This window comes from Talpa occidentalis, unplaced genomic scaffold (assembly GCF_014898055.3).
Source record: "Talpa occidentalis isolate TD23 unplaced genomic scaffold, MPIMG_talOcc4v2.1 talOcc4.15, whole genome shotgun sequence".
Taxonomy (NCBI): Eukaryota; Metazoa; Chordata; class Mammalia; order Eulipotyphla; family Talpidae; genus Talpa; species Talpa occidentalis.
The window spans coordinates 63,893,096-63,914,515 of NW_023601543.1; the positions used below are offsets into that span (position 1 = coordinate 63,893,096).

The 21,420-nt window shown below is 59.2% G+C and overlaps 1 protein-coding gene across 11 annotated transcripts in view; it reads left to right on the plus strand.

Moving 5' to 3' along the window:
* Positions 1-21,420, plus strand: part of BCOR (BCL6 corepressor) — a 118,045-nt gene that overhangs the window by 60,499 nt on the left and 36,126 nt on the right. For 5 of the 11 annotated variants that reach the window (XM_037512525.2, XM_037512521.2, XM_054695777.1 and 2 more), the window contains exon 1: positions 11,913-12,178. The exons of 5 other annotated variants lie outside the window; for them this stretch is intronic. The gene's annotated coding sequence lies outside the window, so the exon portion shown is untranslated. Of the gene's footprint in view, positions 1-11,912; positions 12,179-12,851; positions 13,002-21,420 lie in introns of those variants that run through there. One more of the 11 variants, XM_054695771.1, reaches the window with a different exon arrangement.

The window sequence follows — 21,420 nt, forward strand, 5'->3', positions numbered from 1 at the left end:
CCGGGCGCAGGCCACGGCTGGAAGCTTTGGCCCCTCGCGCTGGGTTTTTGTTTTGTTTTGAAGCTGGGCGTGGGGGAGGGGCAGCACCTTGTCAATGAGAAATTTCCTGTTCGCAAGACTCCGCTTGCAGAGTTTCTGTCCTGCCCTTGAACTGACAAGTGGATCTCTGCAGCGCGAGCCCCTGAGAGTCCATCCAGCCGCGCCCGGCGCGCGCGGGGGTGGGGTGGGGGCACCGGCGCCGAGGCCCCGGGAGCCCGGTGGAGCGAGGCCGACGCCTGCTCTCCCGGTTCCCGGGCGCACCCGCGAGCGCCGAGCCGAGCGGTGACTAATCTGCGGCTCCGGGCCTGTTGGCGCGCAGCCCGGGCTCGCCTCCCGCCCCCTCGTCCCTCCTCCTCCCCGTCGTCCTCCCGGCCCCGCCGCGCCGAGCTCCGCCGAGAGAATCGCGCGGGCCAGCGCCGCCGCCACCGCGTTCCCGGGAGTGTGGGAAGCGGGTCGAGGCAGGCGGCTCTGGGGCCGTCTCCAGACGCCCTTCTTCGACCCATTCCCGCGTGTGCGTGTGTTTCCTTCCCCGTAAGCACTTTGATCAGCGTTTCCTCAGCGCCGCCGAGGAGCCAGGGCGAGCCGGAGCTTTTAACCCCCCCCCCCGCGTGCCGCCCCACGGTGGGCTCCGTGGGGAGGCGCCGCAGGGAGACTGGGCGACATGGGGGCGATCAGTTTGGTTTGGCAAGCCAGTTCTGGAGGAGCCCGACCAGATCCGAGGAGCTTGCCCAAGCGCAGCAGGCTCTCCCGGGGAGAGCAGGCCTCGAGGCCTGGGGCGGCTCGTTAATGTTCACGCCCGCCCCGGGGCCGTGCAGTAACCCGACCTGCCCGGCGAGGCGAGGTGCGGGCTTGAAAGGCCCAGCAGGCGGCGGCTGGGGGGGTGGGGGGGGCCGGGGACCCGCCCTTAACGCACCCTGCGGCTGGCTGGTGGACGGTTCTCCCTGCGGGGGCGGGGGGCTTGCGCTCGGCCCCCCGGACTCGGTTCTGGCCGCGGATCCCTCCACTGGCCAGCCCTAACCTGGGAGTTAATGATTGATTTACTGGCTCCGCGCGGCCGGCGCCCTCCCAGCTATTTGTCCAAACTGAGGAGTTGCTGGCCAGCAGCGCAAAGGCCGGGAGAACGGGGGTCGCCCGGGAAGCGAAGCCAAGCTACGACGGGGACGGGGCGGCTACTTGATTCCCTCCCTCCCCCCGCCCCACCCCCCGTACTGAGCGGCTCTAGTCGTGTCCGAGGCGAACCCTCCTGAAGGCCCGGGCCGAGCGAAGGGAGCATTGGGAAGCGTCACACGTAAACGGGTTGGCAGCTGGTGATTAGGCCGCCCGGTTTTATGAGTCATAATGGACCGCCCGCCTGGCCCTCAACCTGCTCGCTGTGGACTCGGCGCGCCGGGGTCCAGGCGGTGGACCGTTCCGGGCCGCTGCAGAGTGGGATGTTCTGGGGGGCCCGGGCCGCCGAAGGCGTTACGCAGGATTTCCTCTCATTTCTCGCAGAAGGCAACACAAACACCCTAAATCAAACCGCTCCGACAACCGAGGGCTCCACACAGACACATCAATAAGGATTTCGCCTCCCGCGTTCGAACGCACAGAAACACTTGTCCTATTTTTATGCAAATGACACCACACAAATAGATCTCACAGGCTCCGGAGTGGGGCGAGAGGAGGAGGGGCGCCCCCGCCCCAGCCTGGGGGCTGGGAGTGGGGAGGGAGTCCCAAGCCCGCTCCCCGGGACCCGCGCCGGCTCGGGCTGCAGCGGGGCTGGTACTGGCCTGGCGGCCCGCCCCGCGCGCCGTGGCTCCCTGCCAGCGCCGCCAAGTCGGCCGCGTCCCCAGGCTGCCTGCAGAGGCGGATTAGGGAAGGAGCGAAGCGAGCCTGTGACTAATCGCGGGGCCTCGGACCGGAGCACCAAGGCCATGTGCGACTGACAGGATCGACACTAGCAGAGGACACGGCGACGCCTCGCTTAATTGCAGGCTTAAAAAATTGCCGCCTGAGCAGCTCGGGTGCGGAGAGGCACGGCGTGGCGTGCGCGCTGGGCTGAGCAGTGCGCCAGAGGGGGGACTGAGACGTCGCCCCTGGGAGGGAGATTTGGCGTCTCTTGGGATCGGGGGACCTGATCCTCTCCCCACCCCCCCGCAGGGTCGCCCCACCCCGAGGGAGCACTGAACCTGGCTGAGCGGGACAGTAGAGTACGATCGCACTCCCAGGCCTAGGTTTCCGAACCTTCCCCCCACCCAAGGAACCCACTCTCCCCCTTCTGGGCCTAGATCCGATAAAGGAGGCTGTATAGTTGGGGGTGAGAGATTCCAACAAACCCTTAATATAAAACCGACACAAACCACCTCCTTCTCTTCGCTCCCTTTCCTTCTCCACTAGCTCACATACAATGCCTTGAGTGACCAAAGGCAGGGAGGTAGTCTGGGCTGCAAGGAGTGAGGTCAGCGAGTGCCAAAACTCGGGGCTCACAGACACGCACCGTGCTCGCAAGCCCTCTGGCCCAGACCTCCTGCTGGAGCCAGTGGTCTCGCTGGGGGGGGGGGGGTGGAGCAGGGGGAAGCGTCGGCCGGCCGGCTGGTCTGTGTGTGTAAGGGGAGGGTGGAGGGTGGAAGGCGGGGTGGCGGGGAACCCAGCGAGAGAAGTTTCCACCACGCTCTGGTCGGCTGCTGCCAAAATCCCCGGGCTCCTCCCCGCCCGCACCGCCTTCCGTTGCCACCACAAGTTTGGTTTAACGAGAGCTCGGGACAAAAGCAAACGCTTTCTATAGACCTCGAAACAAAGGGGAAAGAGACGCGCGGGGCCGGCGAGAAGCGGCTGCTAGCGTAATGGTGCCGGGCCGACAGCAAAGCATTAGAACTGCAAAAGCCGCGCGGGCGGGAGGAAGTGCGAGGCAGGAGGCGGGAGCGCGGGGAGGGCGGGCGGGGGAGGGGCGCTGCGCCATGTTTCCGTGTCACCCGCCGAGTCGCCGGCGCTGGACTCGGCCGCCGGCTCCCGCCTGCCTCCGTAACAGCAGAAAGCGTGCGATTAGCAGCCAGACAGGCGGGGACTTCGGGCCCGCGGGGCCGCCGCACACGCCGCCCGCGGCCCGGGCCCTCGCCTCCCCCCCCCCCGCCCGCCGGGTAATCATCCTCCTCGCTGCAGCGCTGTGTGCACTCTCATTAGAGCAGGGAGGCTTTTCTCTGCGCACTCGCTCGGCTCCCGCTGGCAAAACAACGCCTTCCCTGGCCGGGCCCAGGGCCAGGAGAGCCAGGGAGGGCGGGACGGGGGAGGGGGGGTGTGAGGCTGGGCAAGCAGCGCAGGTCATCCCTGCCGCCGGATTTCCTCGGGGTACGGAGGAGATGGGGAGGGCTGATGGACCCTCTCCAGACGGAGTGGCTAAGTCCGAACCCCGTACCAGAGCCTTGGCGTGGGGGGGGGCGGGGTTCTCAGTGCCTTCAAGACCTACTCCCGTCCCCCACCGGAGGCTAGATGGGGGCCGAAGAGAGATGAACGTGTCTGGTTTAGAAAGCGGGGGCGGACCCCGGGAAGGCTCCCAAAACAGGTTTTGCCCCATCTGTCTTGCGAACGACCTCTTAAAGCCAGAAGCTGGTTCCCAGGGGGGCGGCCCTTCGACCCTCTTGACACCGATGTCCCCTGGCTTCGGGCTTGATCCCACAGAAAGGATGCGAGACGGGGGGGCCAGCGGAAGCTCGGCTGCGCCTGACCCAAGGCTTAGGAGCCCCATTTTCCCCTCCGCGATGTCTGCATACAACGGTAGACAGCCTCTCTCGGCACCACGCGCCCAGCTGCAGGGCCCGGGAGCAGGTGTTCCTGCCTGGCCGGAGTGGCAGCTCCGCGCCCCTCTGTTCCAGCTGCGGGGCTGGGCGGGGGTGGGGGCGTGCTTATGGCGGCGAGAGCAGGAGGTCTCCCTGGACCGCGGGAAGGGTCCTCCTCCAGGCTCAAATGGAGATGCCCCAGGGCGAGGACGGCTGCCTGGGGCCAGGCGGGATCGTGGGTGACGCGCGGCCAGCCCTCGTCTGGAACCGCCCTGGGGGCCAGCGGAGGCCGCTGGGGCGGCGCAAGGGCTTCCGGTCCCGGTGACTGCGGCGGCGGCGGCGGCGGCGGCTGGGCGGCTGGGAAGTTCCCGGGGCGGCCGCGAGGAGCACCCTCCCCTGGCTGCCGCCGCCGCGCAGCTTTCGGAGCGGCGCCCGAGGAGCCTCTCGGCGTCTGGCAGCGCCGCTCGCGGCAGGCGCAGGGATGGGGGCTGCGGGGTGGTCCGAACCCAGCCCCCAGCGGGGAGGAGGCGGGGGCCGGGGACCCCACGGGAGCTGCGGCGCGCCTCCCTGCCCCCCTCTCCTCGCCGCCGCCGCCGCCGCTGATATGGCGGGCACGTGAAGCGCAGCTCGGCGCCTCGGCGCCAGCCAGGGAGCGGCCTGCCCCGCCGGCTCAGCTTACCCCGCGGGCCAGGAACGCGGAACCGAGCCTGGCCGGGTCCCGCAGAGCCCGCGCCCCCCGCCCCGCTCCCCGCGAGCTGCGGTCCCGCACCCCCGCCCCGCCCGCGCCCGGCCTTGGGGCCGCGCCAGACGGCTCGCCCGAGGGGAACTCAGGCTGACTAATGGGACGCGTGTGGGCCTTACATGAGGCCAGGCTGTCAGCGGATGCCCGCTCTCTCGGCGCCTACGCCGCAGCCAGGCTTTTGCTTTTCGGGGAAGGGCGAGAGGTGGGGTTTCCCCGCTGGGCGGTTTCGTCTCCCCGGGGACAATCCGGCCGCCGCTGGCCTTCGGCGTCAGGTCGTGCCGCCTCGACTGCGGACAGACTCGCAGTGCGCCCGGCGCCGAGGTGCGAACCCGCGTTGGGGGCAAGGATCTGGGCGCCTCGGCGCTCTGAGCTGGTGACGGCAGTGGCTCCTCTGCTAGGCCAGGGGCGCCTGCCTTGATGTGTGCGGTCAGGGGCAGGTCGCTGGGCTGGGGGAATTTACAGGCCGCCCTGCGGGCCTGGAGTTCAACACCAAAACCTCCCACAACAAATACAAACTCTTCCGGAAACCCCTGCGTGATATTTTTGTGAGAAAAAAAGGATTTTATGACAACCTACACCCCCCACCCCCAGTCCAGTTGGGCTGAGAGTTCTTGGGTTCTGTGGCGCATGGTGCCTTTTCTGTCCTTTACGGGGGCCTGTAAAAATCAGCCTAGTTTCTTATTATTTCGCATTAACAACCACTCCGTGTTGACACAGTTATATGACCCTCCCAAATATAACTACCTGTCTAGTTTCAACACCCAAGCGTGATGGGGAAACACAAACACCGACCAGTAACTAAGAAGGAAAACCCGATTTTGAGCTTGAGGTTGGACGCAGGATAAATCCTCATCATGCATCCCCGGTTTTATTCAGCCTAATTACACTAGTAATCCTGCCCCCCACGAGAAAGCCTGAAACCCTGTAGTAAAGGTGCGACTTTTCCTGGGGAGCCGCGAGGATGGGGAGGGGGTTGCTGGTGTAGAGGAGGTGGGTTTTAAATGTCACTTCCAAATGAAAACGCTTTCCTTCAGCCTTTTTCTTTTTTGATGCAGTTTTCCAAAGGAGCATTTTTGCGAGATAAGAAGTGACCGATCAAAATCGCTGAGGGGAGGTTGTAAGCAGCCGCTTTGCCCCAGCTTAGCGTTATCTTATCTTTCACACTTGCATGGCGGAAAAAAAATTGGCTTATCTTTATCCCCACCCCCTTCTCGCCTTAATTGCTAAAAAACACTGGTGTGTTAAGCGGGGAGGAAAGAGGTCTCTGGATTGTCAGTGTAAAAGGAAGACTCGAAAATGTGGGCGACTTAGGGGGACAAGGCGGGCAGAATTTATTCTTAACCCAGGCATTTCTAGTAACAATGAAGAGCGTCCAGTCCAGGGTGGAAGGTCCGATGGCCAGATTCTTTTAAACATTGGGGGGATGACTATGGATCTTGGTGTGGCTTCCCTAGGCCTCGATTTCTCCGCGCAGCAGCGCGTACGTACCTCTTCTCTTCTCTCAAAAGCTGGTGGTGGGAGAGGTTGAGGCCCCTGACTCTGCCTTCATCACCCCCCCCCCCTTTTCTATACACACAACCCCTTTTGGGGAGGGGATGCAAAGCTGGGAGGGGATGCAAGGCTGGGACGCATGGCCTGCTGGAAATCATTAAAATATATGCGCGTGTCTGCAAACACACTTTTAAATCATGGCGTTTCCCCTCCACGCTGGTATATTTAAACTCCAGAGCGAGCTGGATCTCCTCCCCCTCAGTCGTTTGTCTGTGTCACCGACAGGCCGCTAATGGCCGGGCTTCCAGGCGCTGTGCATTATGCATTAGCCTCCTCCCTCCGCCGCACACAGAAGGTTCTGTCAGGCCTCGCAACACAAACCCCCCTGCACACACCCCCCCACCCAGCCCTCCGCACTTGCGGCCGGGTGCTGCGCGGCTGCTAACTCGCTGGAAACGCAGGGTGGGGGTGGGGGGGTTCCCCGGGTTAAGGCTGAGCGGAATGGGCCGGGAGGGGAATGGGAGCTGGTAAAAAGTGCCGCGGATTAAGCCGCTTGGAGTCCTAGCTCTGCGCGAGCCTAGGGCTTTACTCCTGGCCGCGACCTTCCGCAGCAACTACCCCGCACCACTCGCCTCTGTGCCCCACTTTGGAGGGGGAGGGGGGTTCTGGGTATTTAGAGACAGATCAGCATAGCATTTCCATCTGCAGGTCCGTAGTCCCTTCCAGCCAGGACAGAGGGACTGACGGAGCCTTTCGACTCCCTCCAGTCCCCGGGGTGGTGGCTGCCCAGGGGCTCGGGGTCGTGCGTCGCCGCAGGGGACCCGGGAAGTGGAGGAAGGAAACTGGATACAAAATGGCTGGGTGGAAGGCCTGCACCACACTGGGTCTGCTGGCAAGTAGTTGATGGTTCCCCGCCCCCTCTTCCCACGGTTCCCACTCACTGCCCCCTCTAGGTAAAATATGAGCTGGAGGTGCTGTGCTGTATAGGCAGCCTGGGCGGGACGTGGCGTTGAGGTTTATCTGCAGGAGCATCCGGCCCAGCGTGTTGGTTTTGAGGGCTTTTACATTAGGACCAGGTGGAGTGTAAGAGGAGGCTCCCAGAAGCCGCCTTTCTTCATGACCCCATGGGCTGACTCCCATCTACCTAGCGGACCCCTAAGTGTGGAAGGCAGTTCACCCACTAATGCTTGGGTCTGAAGACCTTAGAGCTTGATACTAATAGAGCCAGACCACACATTTCCAGAGACAGCTTCTACTACCACATTAGGCCCACCTTTTGCACCTTCCCCAAATGCCAAATAACTCTCCAACTCTAGGCAGAAGGAACAGGATCTTCAATCTGGCCACCCCGGAGTCTAGCAGTCCCCTGCCATGAAAGAGATGCCTTTAGTTGTTTCTGGACTACTGAAATCCCTGGGGAAAGGATGTCCTGTGCTTGAGAGGTGGGCCAGTGGATCTTTTAAGTGCCACTGGTACGCCTGGCATTCATTTTCAAAGTGATAAAGGGAAAGACTGCAAGTGTGGGTACTTGTGTGCTTTTTAAAATAGTTAACAGGCTAGGTCACACTATGTGAAGTAAAAATACATTATTATTATCCCCCAAATCGCACCTATTCCAATAACCCATGTCATAGACATGAGAAGAGTCTCTGAGGAGAACTGGGGAGTCCTGCAGAGCTTTATGACTTACATCTTACTCATGTGTTATAAATGAATCTCCCCCCACACACACACATACAATGTTGGGATTGCCAGGATATCCAAAACCCTGGGTCAGGAGCTCTCACCACAGGAGGCAAGGCCTCTCCCCTAGGTGTAGGTGATAGTTGGTGGTGGAAGAGGCCCTGGCGGGTCTTATACAGTTAGCCTGGCCTGGAAAGGACCGCCAGGCTCCAGGCTGGCTCCCAGAAGTGCCGGCCTGCTTGCCCATTAGTGGAGCGTGGATAGAATGTGCAGTGGAGATGGTCTGAGAGCCTAAGGCCCTTACAAGAGGACAGTGGAGTTGAGCTGTTTCCCCCCAAACTCAAAAGTACCTCTCCTTTCCATGTCTATTTATTTCTCCACTGCTTGTGCAGCCTCCCCTCCTTTGCTCTCAGTCACTGGCTCTCTCCACCTCCTCCTTTGCTTTCATTGAAATCCCTCCCTCCCGGAGTGCTGGGTATAGCAGCCTGACCCCCAGGTCAGCTCCCAAAGGCTGGAAGGCTTGCAGGAGGGCAAGGGAGGAGGGAGCACAAGGGAGGACGAAGATGGGAAGGCCCTGCTGCCCTAAGAGGCTGCAGGTTCCTTCCTAAATGAACCCAGCTCCCAGAGCCCTTTCCTGAGTGGGAACACAAGATGCTACTCCCCTTCTTGAGCTTTCAGTTCCTCCCTGGAACAATTCCAACTAACTGGCCAAGAGGTATAAATGCCCTATCCACCTCCAACTTAGAGCACCTCTGGAAAACCTCACATTTTAATTACTTGTGAGTCATAACGCCCCCCCCCACACCTCCCCCACCCCTCATGCCTCCTAGGACTCCTTTAATAAGATATTTTTAAAATCCCACAGAGTTGGAAAATGTATCCCTCGGAGATGGAAGAGGAACCCTTTAATCCCTCCAGCCCACTGGAAGATACTTTGGATGGAAACTCCTGGGGAGGGGGGAGGTATGAACGCAGCAAATTATGTCAGAGGTGAATTTACTGGTCTGTTTGTCTCCAGCATCAAATTTCTCCCAGTCAGCCCTCCTCAAGGCCCCTTCCCATTTACAGCACACCCCCCACCCCAATTCATTTTAACTCCAGGAGTTTTAAAGTTAGACAAACAGACCCCTTTGTCAGCAGCCCCAGGGGGCCAGCGGACTCCAGAGGCAGAGGGTTCCATACTCTCCCTTGGTTTCTAGATTTTCCTAAAGTTCTGGATGGTTACAAAGCTACTCTTAACTCCTGGAAAAGCCTATGCCTGGGGGGAGAGTTGGGGAGTCAAAGCAATGGGCAAGAAAGTAGCCGGGCACCGGGCCAGCTTCTCCGAAGCCGCCTAACCAGCCGGAAGAGCCTGGCACTGCTCTGCATTCGCCCAGGCCAGCTTTCTCGTTTGGCCCACAGTGGCACAGCGGCCTCCTTGCCTGCAACCACGTTCAGAGAGTTTCCCCACAAATACCCAACTTCAGCTTTCCCGGTTATTTTAGACCTGTTTTGAATAAAAGGAGTCGCTTCAAAAAGAAATGTTGCTACAACACACAACCAGAGGCCTTTTCTCCAGCTGTGTCTGTAACTCGCATGCGTTCAGTCTAATAACTTTTAATGTCTGGCCCTAAAATGTCTTTATAAAAAATAGCTTTACAGCATAATAGTCCAGGTGTCTTTCTGCTTGTTACCGGAGATTAAAAAAATGTGTGGGTTAGTTTTCAAGAGACATCCACCTCCAGAAAGACCGGGAAGAAAGGCGTGCATTCCATTATGCAGGCAGTGGTCCTGGCAGTGGTGGTGGGGCACTGGGCACTGCTCCTGGAGGCACTAGCCCGCCTGTCTTTTGCATCAGTAGTTCTAAACTGCTCTGGAGCATGAAGATTGAATTCTGTCCGAAGTTTCGGGTTTCAAACGGTAGAGATGTTTCACTTCTGCTTTGAAAAGGGCTGTTTTTATAACTATGTATTGAGAACTAAAACAAAATAAATAAAATCGCACCTAACACCAGTCCCTTAGTCGGTATTAAATCTAATTTTTAAAAGGGATCTGCTAGCTAGAGCCGATTTTGGCCTTGACCTTGACTTAGTAATCAATTTGAGATGCTTTTGATTATTTTTGGCATGGAGACACTCCAGGATATTTTAAAACTTTCCGTGTGGATTTACAAGCCACCTCCATTTAGTATTGATGTTCTCATCGAGTCTGCACCATCTTGTCCTTAGGGGAAAGACTCCCCACCCCCAACATAAAAAGATCCCAACAAGCAGCCGAGTGGGGTCACCTTTTGCCGCGAAGTTGGGACCCGAGGAGTGGGTGCGGTAAGGCCGGAACACCCCTCCCCCATTCCACCCCCTTCCCTCCAGCTTCATGAACTGGGGCTTCGTGGCTCGCCCGGGAGGCTGTGAGCTCTGGGGAGACCGGAACCTCGCCTCTTGGCTTCCCCCTCCCCCGCCCCAACCCTCCGCCCTCCCTCGCCCAGCCTCTTGCCGCGTGCGCTGGAGAAGCTCAATACGTGTCAATTGAATTGAACTGCTGCGGGCGAAGGCTGTACGCCGCCGCCGAGCACCGATCGGCACGACGTTACCGAGTGGAAATTTATGGGGCGAACGGCGTAAGCCAAAAGTTGCTCCCTGCCAAGGAAAATAAAACGCGGGAGATAATCTCACGGGGCCAGGGTGAGGGGCCAGGGGAGACCCTCCATGTGAGGTGCAGACGGTGAAATGCCCGCAAACCGGGAGAAATTCTGGAGGATCTCGGCTTCCCTATAGCCCCCACCCACGGCCTCCAACTGCCCCACTAGCTGCCGCCAGCACCCATCCTCCCCCCGCCTCTCCAAACACAATTGAAACGTCGGGGGAACTCGGGCACGGAGTTCGGGCGGAACGGCCACTGTTCGTTGGGGTGCTGTTTTCAGGTAGCTCTTGACACTGAAATGGCAAAGGGCTCCTCCCGGAAGAAGGAGCGACCCAGGGTGGGGGTCGGCGCCGACGTGCCTCCAGCCCGGGTCTGCTAGGTCTTGGAGGGGACGCGTAGCCGGGAGAGCGCTGCGCTGGTGGCGAGAGGAGGGAGCGGCGGCTGCCACTGGGGTTTGACAGCTTTGGCTGAGAGGAGTGCGAGGCGCTTTATGGTAATTGCGGTCCTCCACTGGCCTTCTGGGTAGCGAGGGGAGTCTCGGCGCGCGACTGGGAGAGCCGCCCCCGCCGCCCCCAACCCCTCGGCTCGGGATCTGCTGGCCGCCTTAGCCGCTACCGCCTCCGGAGTCGGTCAGTAGTTCGCCCAGGACGCGCGCCCGGGCCGGCAGTGCGCAGCCAACTCGGTCCAAGCGGGGGAGGGGAGAGCAAGGGGCGAGGGGGCGCCACCCAAGTGGTCCAAGGTTCGGACCCAGAGAGGCGAAACGTGCGGACCGGGAATCTATGACGGCTGGGGAAACTCGGGGCAAGCCTTTCCAGGGGAATCACCCGTCCGAAACCCCACCGCCAAGGCGCCGCAGCGGAGGGTGAGCGGAGGCTGGGGGAGCTCAAACTTGCAAGAGCTGGAGGCGGCGGCGGGCGGGCGGCTGTCGCCCGAGCGCTGCGCCTGCGGGGGGAGGGGAGGCGGCTGCTGGGAGGGAGGGAGGGAGGGAGGGAGAGAGGACGGGCGGAGGGAGGGGGAGGAGGAAGAGGAGGGAACCTGGGAGGGGGACGCGTTGGGATCGCGGCGTGCGGCGGCAGACGGAGCCCAGGCTCCCAGCGGCAAGGTGAGACTGAGCTACGCTCCTCGCTGAACGCCGGCCGAGCTCGGCGGCTGCGGGGAGACGCGCCGGAGCCCAGACTGCGACCAAGAGCGGGAGCTAGGCGGACCGCGGCGGCGGAGGGGGAGCCCGCGAGCCGCGGGGCGGGGAGCCCAAGCCGGACGACTTGGCCAACAGACACACACACACACACACACACACGCACGCACGCACACACACTCACACACTCACACACACCCAGCCCGAGCGGGCGCTCGCGGCGATCCGTCAACATGGCGCTGGGGCTCCTGCCCGAGCGCGGGCGGCAGCAGAGGCGGCGCGGGAGCTGCTGAGCCCGGCCGAACCCGGCCCAGTCGCGGGAGCCCAGAGGATCGCGCGGGGCTGTCGCCACCTGCCCGGAGGCTTTGAGTCCGCCCCGCCCCGCCCCGCCCCTACCCAGCCCAGAGCCCACCCCTCGGAGGGACCGACCCCGAGGGCTGCCGACTGGCAGCAGACGGCGAGGGAGGCGAGCGAGCGCGGCGCCGGGAGCGGGCTGCGGGCAGCCGGGGACGGCAAACTTTGCTGCTCGCTGCGCTTCCCCGGCCCGGTTCCTTCTCCGCTCGCCAACGTAGCCACCCCACTTTCCACCAACCCTCGTACACCTCTCCCCACCCACTCTGCCGACTCTCGCTCCTCGCCGCTTCGACTCTGCTCGGGGAAAAAACTTAAAAGCGTCGGATCGGAGGCTCCCAGCTCACTCCCGGCAGGGGATTTCAGGTCAGTGCCCGGAACACCTCTCCCCCGGGAGGCTGCGAGCGGGCGGGCGCGCCGCGGGCTGCAGTCTGCCCCCTCCCTCGGGGCCCCCGCCCGACTCGCGTTTCTCCGACTCGTGTACCCCGTGAAGCTCTCGCTTCGCGCTACCCTTTGGCTGCTTTGCTCGCTTTCGTTTTTATTTCATATCTATAAGTTAAAAATGCAGCCAACCTGAGCGGCCCCGCATGGGCACCGCGGAGGGAGGGGTGCGGCGGGGGGCCTGCCGCCTCCCCGGTGGGGGGGGGAGGCTAGGAGGAGACCAGGGAGTTCGCGGAGTGGAAGTTTGCAGCCTGTGTGTGTCTGTGTGCGCGGGAGCGCGGTCGCCGCTGAGCGCCCGAGTCGGGCGCAGGGGTGTGTGTATGTGTGTGTGTGTGTGTGGCGCGCGCGGGGGGGGGGGGAAAGCTGGGTTGGAAGCTGGAAAGCTCGGCTCGGCGTTAGCTCGCGAGCAGGAAGGGGAGGGCGTCGGGTTCCCGTCTGCTTTCTTTTTCGACTCGGGAAACAACTGTAAAAACCCCAGCCGCCGCCGCGTCGTCTCGCCTCTCCGGGGGCCAGTCGTTTCTCCTAGTGGAACGACGGCGTGTGCGTGCGCGAGGGTGTGTGGCGGGCGCCCCGGGCCGAGCCGAGCTCGACCTGCCGCTGCTGCCGCCGCGCAACTCGGGAAGGGAGTCCCGGGTTTTTTCTTGGCTTGCCCCAAAGCGCGAATCACGTGGATTAAAAAAAAAAAAAAACTATTAGGAAATCGTGCAGAGCGAGGGGTTCCGACACGGCCCGTCCGCCCGCCCTCCAGGTCAGACGCTTTGTTTTGTAAATGTTCTTTTAAAATTATAATCCGGGACCCCGCTCCCGCCCCCACCCCCTTGCTGTGGGGTTGGTTTTAAGTTCGGAGCCCTCAGGCGTTGGGGTTGAGTGAGAGTTCGGGGCGGCGGCGAGCAGGAAGGGCGGGGGCGGGGGGCGAGACCTGGGCCCTCCGCTGGGCAGCAGGGAGTCTAGTGGGGAGCCCTTTTGGGCGTGTGCAAGTCTGCGGCCAGAGGAAGTTGGTCCCACTTGGAGGGCGTGCGGCACGGAGGCTGAGGGCGAAGAGGAACTTGCGCACCGGGGCGCGATCCTCGGCTGAGGCGGGGAGGGCGAGGCGCCGACGCGCCGCGGGGCCCGCGCTTGGAATAGGCGGGCGGCTGCGATGCAGAGCCTCAGCCAACTCGGGGGCTCCGGCGGTGGCGACGTGCGCCTGCTGTTTACGAAGCAAGCCCTGGGGCGCCCTGTGCGGTGTAGGGCGGCTCGAGGCACGCGAGGTCCCGGAGGCTCCCCGCGGATCGCACTCTCGAGTGGGCAGGTCTCCGGGTCCCTGAGACGGCGGTGTCTGGCCGCGTGTTGGCCGAGGCCGGGCGAGGCTTAGGCTTAAATTGCTGTTAATGAATCTTTTCCGTAAAGTCCGAGATCTCCAGCTAGAGGCTGTGAGTGCCCGTGCGTGAGGGAGCGCGCCGCTGGCGTCTGAAGGGTGGGGGCTGGGGGAGTAGGAGAGGGGAGGAAGAGGGGAGGGTTATGTGTATTTAAAAACAAACCTTAAAAAGAAACCAGCGCTCTTCAAATAGGTATTCACATAGCCTCGCCTTGTCTAGACTAGACAGCTCAGGGGTTTAGCTGGGTTTTTTCTTTTTCTTTTATTTCCTTTTGCGAGGAAGCTGGGGTGGGGGAAGGGGTTAGGTGTATTTGATCCTAGGGGGTAGCCTCTTGGAGAAAAATCCTTAAAATGGCCTGGGAGTAAAAATGGGGAGGAAATGGCCCACCCCAGAAGGTGGTGGGTGGTGAACGCAGACAGACTTGGGTATTTCTAGCCATCTGACACTTCCTGTGGCACTGGAAACGGACACCGCGGGCCGAAATCAATCCTTAGGAGGTGTTGGATTCAGTTTTGCCAACAGAATTGCTTGTGTGAAAGGCATTTTAATTGTCGGCCTCGGAGACTACTGTCCGTGGACACTTGGAGAATACGTTTGTTTCTCGACCCTTCTCACTCCACCCCCGACCTGGTCTGGGCTTTGCAGTGTTGGTTCTTGTATTTATTTTGGGCATGGTTTCACCGCGTGAAGGAAGGGGGTGGGGTGGGGTGGGGAGATGGTGATGATTAATACGCCGTCCAGGTTTAATCCGAGTCTGGCCTTCAGTGTGCGGGTATATGCCACTCACCGGATTGCCTGGGGTAGTTAGGGGAGCGCGCGGCGTTTGGGCGCCAGGCGCTCCGCGGGCTGGTCGGGGCTGGGGCGCTGTCCTTTGAGGCGCTGTCACCAGTAGGTGACTGAGAGTTAATTAGGAAGTGTTCTCCGGATCAATGGGCCGCACAGCTCATTAGCGATTCTCTCCAGCCCTTTGCAAGGCCGGCCGGGCCTCTGCCTCCCACACAGGCCAGGGCCCAACGGCCGGGGCCGCGGAGAGCGCCGCTGCTAGTGGGGAAGGGCCCGCAGCGAGGGGCGGTGGGGAGGCGAGTGTAACTTCGCCGGGCGGCGCATAGAGTGCGGCCCCGCGAGGCACGCGCAGCCCGCTCTTTCTTCCTGTTCTCGGTCGCCTCGACTGTGTCTTTAACTCCCTCGCGTTCGCGTCGCTGCCTGGCTGCTCCTCCCCGCCTCCCTCGCCTATCTCTTGTTCTCTAAGCACGACGCCTGTGCTCCCCGCCCAGTTTGGGATTAGACAAGATAAAAATAGGACTGCCCAGCGCGCAAAGCTGTGACTATGCCCCGGCAGCCGAGCTGGCGAGAGCGCGGGGGGCCGGGGCTGGGGAGAACCCGCGGTGCGCTCGGGGCGGCCGGCTCCCGGAGGCCCCCACCCCCACCTCGCAGGCGCGTTCTTGTTCCCCGGGCTCGGCCGCAGGGAGCCTTGCGAGCAGGGGGACCTGGGTTGGGTCTCCGCGTTCTCGCGGGTGTTGTTGGTGTGCCTGTGATAGATCGGTCTAGACAGGCATGCAGGCTCCCTCCCGGCTGAAGGACGGGAAGGGGGGGCGGGCCGCGGAGGCGGCGGCAGACTCCCGTGAGCAGCGAGTGAGCGAGCGAGCCTGCGGGCCCAGCGAGCCGGGTGGAGGGAAGGCTGCGAGTGAGGGTTTCTCTTAACCCTTTAATGGCGCTGGATATAGTGCAAGGGAGTGTGGGGTGGGCAAAGAGCCCAGTAGAAATTCCTGGAGGCCGAGTAACCCCCAGGCGGGAGGGGGCGGGAATCAGGTCTAGCTTTTCCTTTCTCTTCTGTGTTTGCGCGCTCACATCCTGGTGCATTCGGCTGAATTCTGCAACAAACCAAACGCAGCTGCTACACGATCTAGTTTGACCCTGTACTTCTCAGCGGCGAGAGGAGGCAGGTGTGAACACACAGTGGACACCCTCACTTGAGAAACTGAGTTTGGGACATGTAGAGAAGTAGACCTCAGTGTTCCCAGAGAAATCACGTGGACGATCCAGTGTGGTAAGGTCTGCTCAAAGCCACAGTGGGGTGGGGCCTGTGACCAAGGCTGCTGCAGAGGGAGACCTGAGCCAGGCCAATGTGAACAGGTATGCTTTGGAGAAAGCGAAGAAGTCCTTTACTTGTTTGTATAAAAAGGCACACTTTTTAACCATGAACTTGTGGGCAGGGAGACAGCCTTCAAACAGGAGTTGGACAATGATATGTACAGAATCGATCATTTGTATACACGCAGGTTGGGTCAATATTGAATTGGCCAAAAAATTTGATACAAGTTTGCAGACATTGGCTTAGTTCTTAACAGACGTAGTATTTGGTGGTTGCCGTACCCTATATATAAGTCATTAGTACATGCCTGTCTCTTGCCCCCAACTCTCCCTTTCAGGGCTTGTGGATATTGGCCTGGCCTGAGACTGAGCCACATTACAGGAAGGCAAGAACGACAGTACGTGTGAGGCAGGAATGCTCAGATTAAGATGTGCGCCTGGATGACATGTGTTCAGACAAATCAGGACACTTGGGCTCCGATGCCCACATGGAACAAGTGATACATAAGAGATAAAAGAACTGGCCCAAGAATGTAAAAAAGAATGTAAACATGGATACACAAATTCTGAGACCGATAGCAATAATCTAAGAGAAATTCCCAGACTTTTTGAGAGGAAACTGGGGCACGATTTCTATAAATGTGAGTTTCAGAGACAAAAGCCCATTTAAAGGTGTGAAGAGGGTCACTTGGAAACACAAAAAGCATTCATATGCATACATCCATGCTTAGATACACAGACTGAATGACAAAAACTCCTTATTGCCTGACGATGACTTTGCTGGGGGAGTGTGGGCCATACAACTACATTTGCACTCATTCCCTGGGAAATAATTCAACTTTGACTAGAAGGAAACTGAGGGCAAAGCGGCCTACCTGAGGGTAGAAGACCCTCAATTACTAAGATTACTTCTGGGTATGGTTTCTTCCCGTCTCCTGTGGGAGGGGAGGGTATGTGTAGAGCAGGTAGGAGGATTTCTGAGAGATTTTGAGTAATTGACCTTAAGTGGATGGATGGTGGCATGGTGGGGAAAAGAGTAGCTTTGCACTTTGAATCAGGAGGCATGGATGTTGCCCTGCTAAGTCCTGATTGCTAAGATGGCTCGAGGTCCGATGGACTGATCAAGACAGAACCTGAAGAACTGCCATTAGGCCTCTGGGATGAATAAAAGGGAGATGTGCTTTCATTTTTTTACTCTTCACGTGTATTTTTTTTCCCCGGAGAACACCTTGCGGGGGACGGCCTGCGGAGGGTGGATTAGCAGGCGCCTCTGTGACCCTAGACGCGCACGTAAACTAGGCTCGGGTTTGGTTTGCCCGCGGCGTCGATTTGCCGCGGTCCCCCTTTGTCTGAGCTGAGCCCAGCCGGGAATTCCAGCTTTTATTGGGAAGACCGCACTCGGGTGGAGCCCGCGCCGGGTCGGGCGGGGCTGGGCTGGGCCCTGGGCTGGGCGGGAGCTCCCGCTAGCAGGCCGCAGTGCCACCCCGGGCCCAGGGACGACCAGGACGGTTCTAAGGAGCGACCGACAGCCCTGATAGTGCCACCTTGGTGGTTTCCTCGAGGGCGCCGAGCGCGGTCGGGCGCGGGACCACTGCGCCCCACCCTCCGCCGCTGGCCCGACCCCTCCCCCCGCCAGCCCGAGGCCGAAAGGAGCTCTGAAGGCCCTTTGTTAGGCCCCGGGGTCACACCCGTGCCCTGGGGGCCGCCGAGGGGCGGGAGAGCCTTGCTCTCGGCGAAAAAGGACTTTCTTCTTGCTTGGAGGCCTCGGCGGCCCGGTCACACGGTTTGGCCTGGCCGGGGGCCTCGACCCAGTCTGGGGAGTGGAGGCCCAGACCCGCCACGGCCAGCTGGGGCTTCTCTGCCAATGTGTATGGCCGGCAGGATTCCGACTTTTTGCTAACCCAGCTTCGTTGCTGGGGCCTAGGTGGCTGCGGCAAGTGGATGTCCTCCCCAGGCCGTCTTGGGGTGGCCAAGACGCCTTCCTTGGGAGCACTTGGCCCGAGGTGTCCACCGACCTCCAGCGCCTTCACAGGTTGCCCCCTCTGTTCCTCAGGAAGGGGATGTCTGACTTGTGTTGGATTGGAATTAATTACCAATGCTTTTCTGGGATATTTCTGTAGAAGGCTCCCTTTCCTAGTGCAAGCTCATCCTCTCCCGCCCCCAATCTTGGAAATGGGGATCCTCACTTGGTTATTTTTCAGAGCCATGTCTCCCCAGCCAGCATCGCCCCTCAGTACCCAGGAGCTCTACTCCCCCTGATTAGACTAGCAGGGAAGTCCGCTAGGAGAAGATCCTGACAGCATAAAATATAATTTGTGATCTAAAAGACAGTTTCCAGTATAATCTCATTATGCACCACAGACTCCCGGTGTTATTTTGTGGAAGGCGGACAATGATCAATTTACATTGACCCGGGGCTGGGCGAGCTTTTAGATGGTAATTGCCATATTGATTTGCATGCAAAAAGGAGACCTGCTAAAATTAAAGACCGGAAGCTAAATTAAACTAAATTTATTGTCTAGGTGCAAACCAGAGGAACTACTGGGGGAGGGGGGTGAGTCAGGTCAGGGTGCCAGGGGCAATGCAGGTGAGAGATCCAGGATCTGCTGCAGGTCACAAATTTTGGATTTCATAAGGCAAGGAAGGTACTTATTTAGAGTATGGGGACCCAGTAGAAAGAAGTTCTAAAGCGGCACTATTGCACTGAAGGCATTGGGGTCTTTCAATGCTAATAGTAACTTTGAAGGGGAGGAGAGGGTTATAGGGGTCTTCTTACACCGTATCAGGTACCCCCCATTTCTGTTGTTCTACCCGAACACTTGCTATAGTGCCAGGGACACTCAAAACTCTTTACATCTGAAGAATTCATTGGGGGGCTGCCCATAAACCTTGCCGCTTTCTTCCCTCTCCCCCCGCCTCCAAGCGCGAGCTCTTTCCATAAAGAGCTCGAGTGTGGAACGCACTGACGCGCGCCGTGGGCAGGGCACTCCACCGTTGGAGGCCGCGGTGGTTCCGCCCTGGACGCGAAGGTCCTAGGCTCGGCGGGACACCGATCACTCCAGGATATCGCCCTCTCCAGGTAGCCCTGTGGAAAGGGAGCGGGGAGTGTCTGCCGGGGACGCCGTGCCGCCGTCTCGAGGTGTGGGGGCCGGGGGTTTCGCCTCCCGGGACGTTGGAAGGGCCTGCATGGAGCTTGGGGAGGGGGAGAGGACCGGGCCTGGAAACCCTGCGCCGGTCGCGAAGGACGGAAAGTTTAAAAAAGAGACTCAGCGAGAGAAAGCCACTGGCCTGGAGCTGGGGGCGACAAGTCGGGGTGGGGGGGTATGGTTGAGGATCCGGCGCCGCTGCCGTTGCCTTCATCCCTCTCGCTGCGGAGACCCTTGCCTGCCCGATGGCTCCCGGAGCCATTTCGCACATTCCGGGCCTCTAGAAGAGCAACGGGATGGCCCGTGCCCCTCTGCCAGTCCCCAGCAAGCCAAACTGTAGAGGGCTCACTGGCTGTGGAGCCAGTGGTGTTGGGTGTGGGTAGTTCCCTGAGCAGCTGAAAGCCTGGGACAGACCTGGAAATATGGGATGGTAGGGTTTGGGACCGTTGATCCCCAGCTTCTGAGTGAAGAAGCTAGTGAAAGGAAAATTGGCACAACCCCCAGCTGAACCCCTCAGGTTCAGTAGGGCCTGGCATCTTATAAGACACTTCTTAATTCCCCCCAACAAAGTAGGGTGAGGGTCATTAAAATCCTAGGGAAGGTAGACGTAGGCACTCTTTCCAAAGGGCTTTTACTCTGTCTAGATAATTTGATTAATATATTGCTTTCTGTGGCAAAGCTAGGGTGGCAAGCCTAGCCCCTCCTACCAGGAGTCAGCGCTTGTGGAGACCTGGGGCTAGCGACCCACCTACCCCCACTTATTCAGGAGGCTCCTGGAGTGGAGGGGACAGTGGAGCCTAGTTGGGAACTCTGGCCTCACTGGGTATCACAGTTGGGGGAGATTTGTAGGCTGTCAGGGGAAATTGAGAAAGACTTCAGATGGACCAAGACACTACTGGGTATAGGAGAAACTGGGTTCCAGGCTCCTTGGGGACTGAGTTAACACTGGCCCCCATTCTCCTCGTCTGGACTTGAGTCCAAGGACTATTCTGAACTTCTTGGGGATTTCAAATGGCACAATTAAGCCAATAATTGGCTCCTCTCCGAAACTCCAGGACTGAGTTTGACCGTGGCCCATTTTTACTAGCTGTGTGACCTTGGGGGCAAGTTATTTATGGCCTCTGAGCCTCAGTAAGTTTCTCCATTTGTAAGACTGGGAATAATTATCCACCTTTAGGATCAAAGAAGAATACTTGGCACGTAGTAGGCCCTGAGGATTAGTAATTGCTTTGAATGGCTGTTCCTGTTTCCCTATTGGTTGCTCCTCCATTCTGTACTACCTAGTGTCCAGGACCAACCACACAGGTTAAGTTCCCCTCCAGGGGTATCCTACAGGTCGGCCTCCAAGGGTTCCTCTTTCCCTTTGTTGCAGTTCTTTGCATTCTGCCATTTAAAGGATTCCATATGAAAGGACTTGGATCTTTTTTTCTTAAGTGGGATCATTATTATATGGTTAGGAATTGATTCCAGAACCCGTATCTAGATGCTCTTTGGCAAGTCTTCCTGTCTTCTTTTGGTGGAGGGCGTAGCTGCGCCTGGGAGGGAAGAGACCTGGTTGGAATAGGTGAAAGGGGGTGGCCTGCTGCAGAGGCCAGAGGTGCTGTGGTTTGTTTGATAGGGATTAAGTCCGGATGTTATGAGGTCTCAGTGTGGTTTTCAATAAAGTCTGCCAGGGATTGCTTCTTTTATATCGATATGTATTTAAAAAAATTACTAGCATGAGAAGAAAACCAGACCTGTATGGATCCAGGCCGGTAGTAAGCTACTGTGATCAGGTTTCCTACTTGACTCCCAGAGGGGAAGTCAGCGTTTGATTGAAGCTACACTTGGTTCTTGACTCTCAGGGGATGCCTGCTCTGAAACAGGAGCCCTCCCTTTCTTTCCTCTTCTCCCCCTCCCTCTTTTTCCCTTCTTCCCCTAAAAGCCTTTGTGCTGAAAGAGCTTCAGTAGGCACGAATCCCTGGTCCCTCTCTAAAGAATGCCTTACAGCCTTTGCTGACATTGTTTTGTGAACAGTGGGTTTTACCAGGCCAGCAGTTTCCCCCCCTCGTCTTAGCTCTCTATTCCAGAGGTAGAGTACGCCCAGGACAGCCGAACTGCACGGACGTCCTCCGTATACAGCCAGGGTCTTGCTTCTCGCTGAAGACACCTTAACCTTTGCCCCTAGAGGAGGGGGAGAGTGGTAGCCCAAGGGCACGGGATTGTTTCTGAGGATCTGTTTGTTTTCTCCAGCCCCAGAGGCTGAGGGTGGAGTAGGACCAGTTGAGAGTATATTCCCGCTTTGGGGCTGATTCCAAACTTGGTTTAATTGGAGAAACTCTTCGGCATTTAACAGTTCTGTACAAATGCAAACTTGAAATAGCTCTAGGCCTACGTCATTTAGGAAAGAATAAATGAAGTACAGAAATGTCCAAACTATGTAAATCTTAGAGTTGTCTGCCCTCCCATAAACACATGACAAGTGCCAAGGCATTTCCAGTCAAAACACCCATGGAACCAGTAGCCTCCATCCTTTGTATTTATTATTTTATTAACAGCATTTTACACAGCATTTAACAAGCACAGCCTGCAT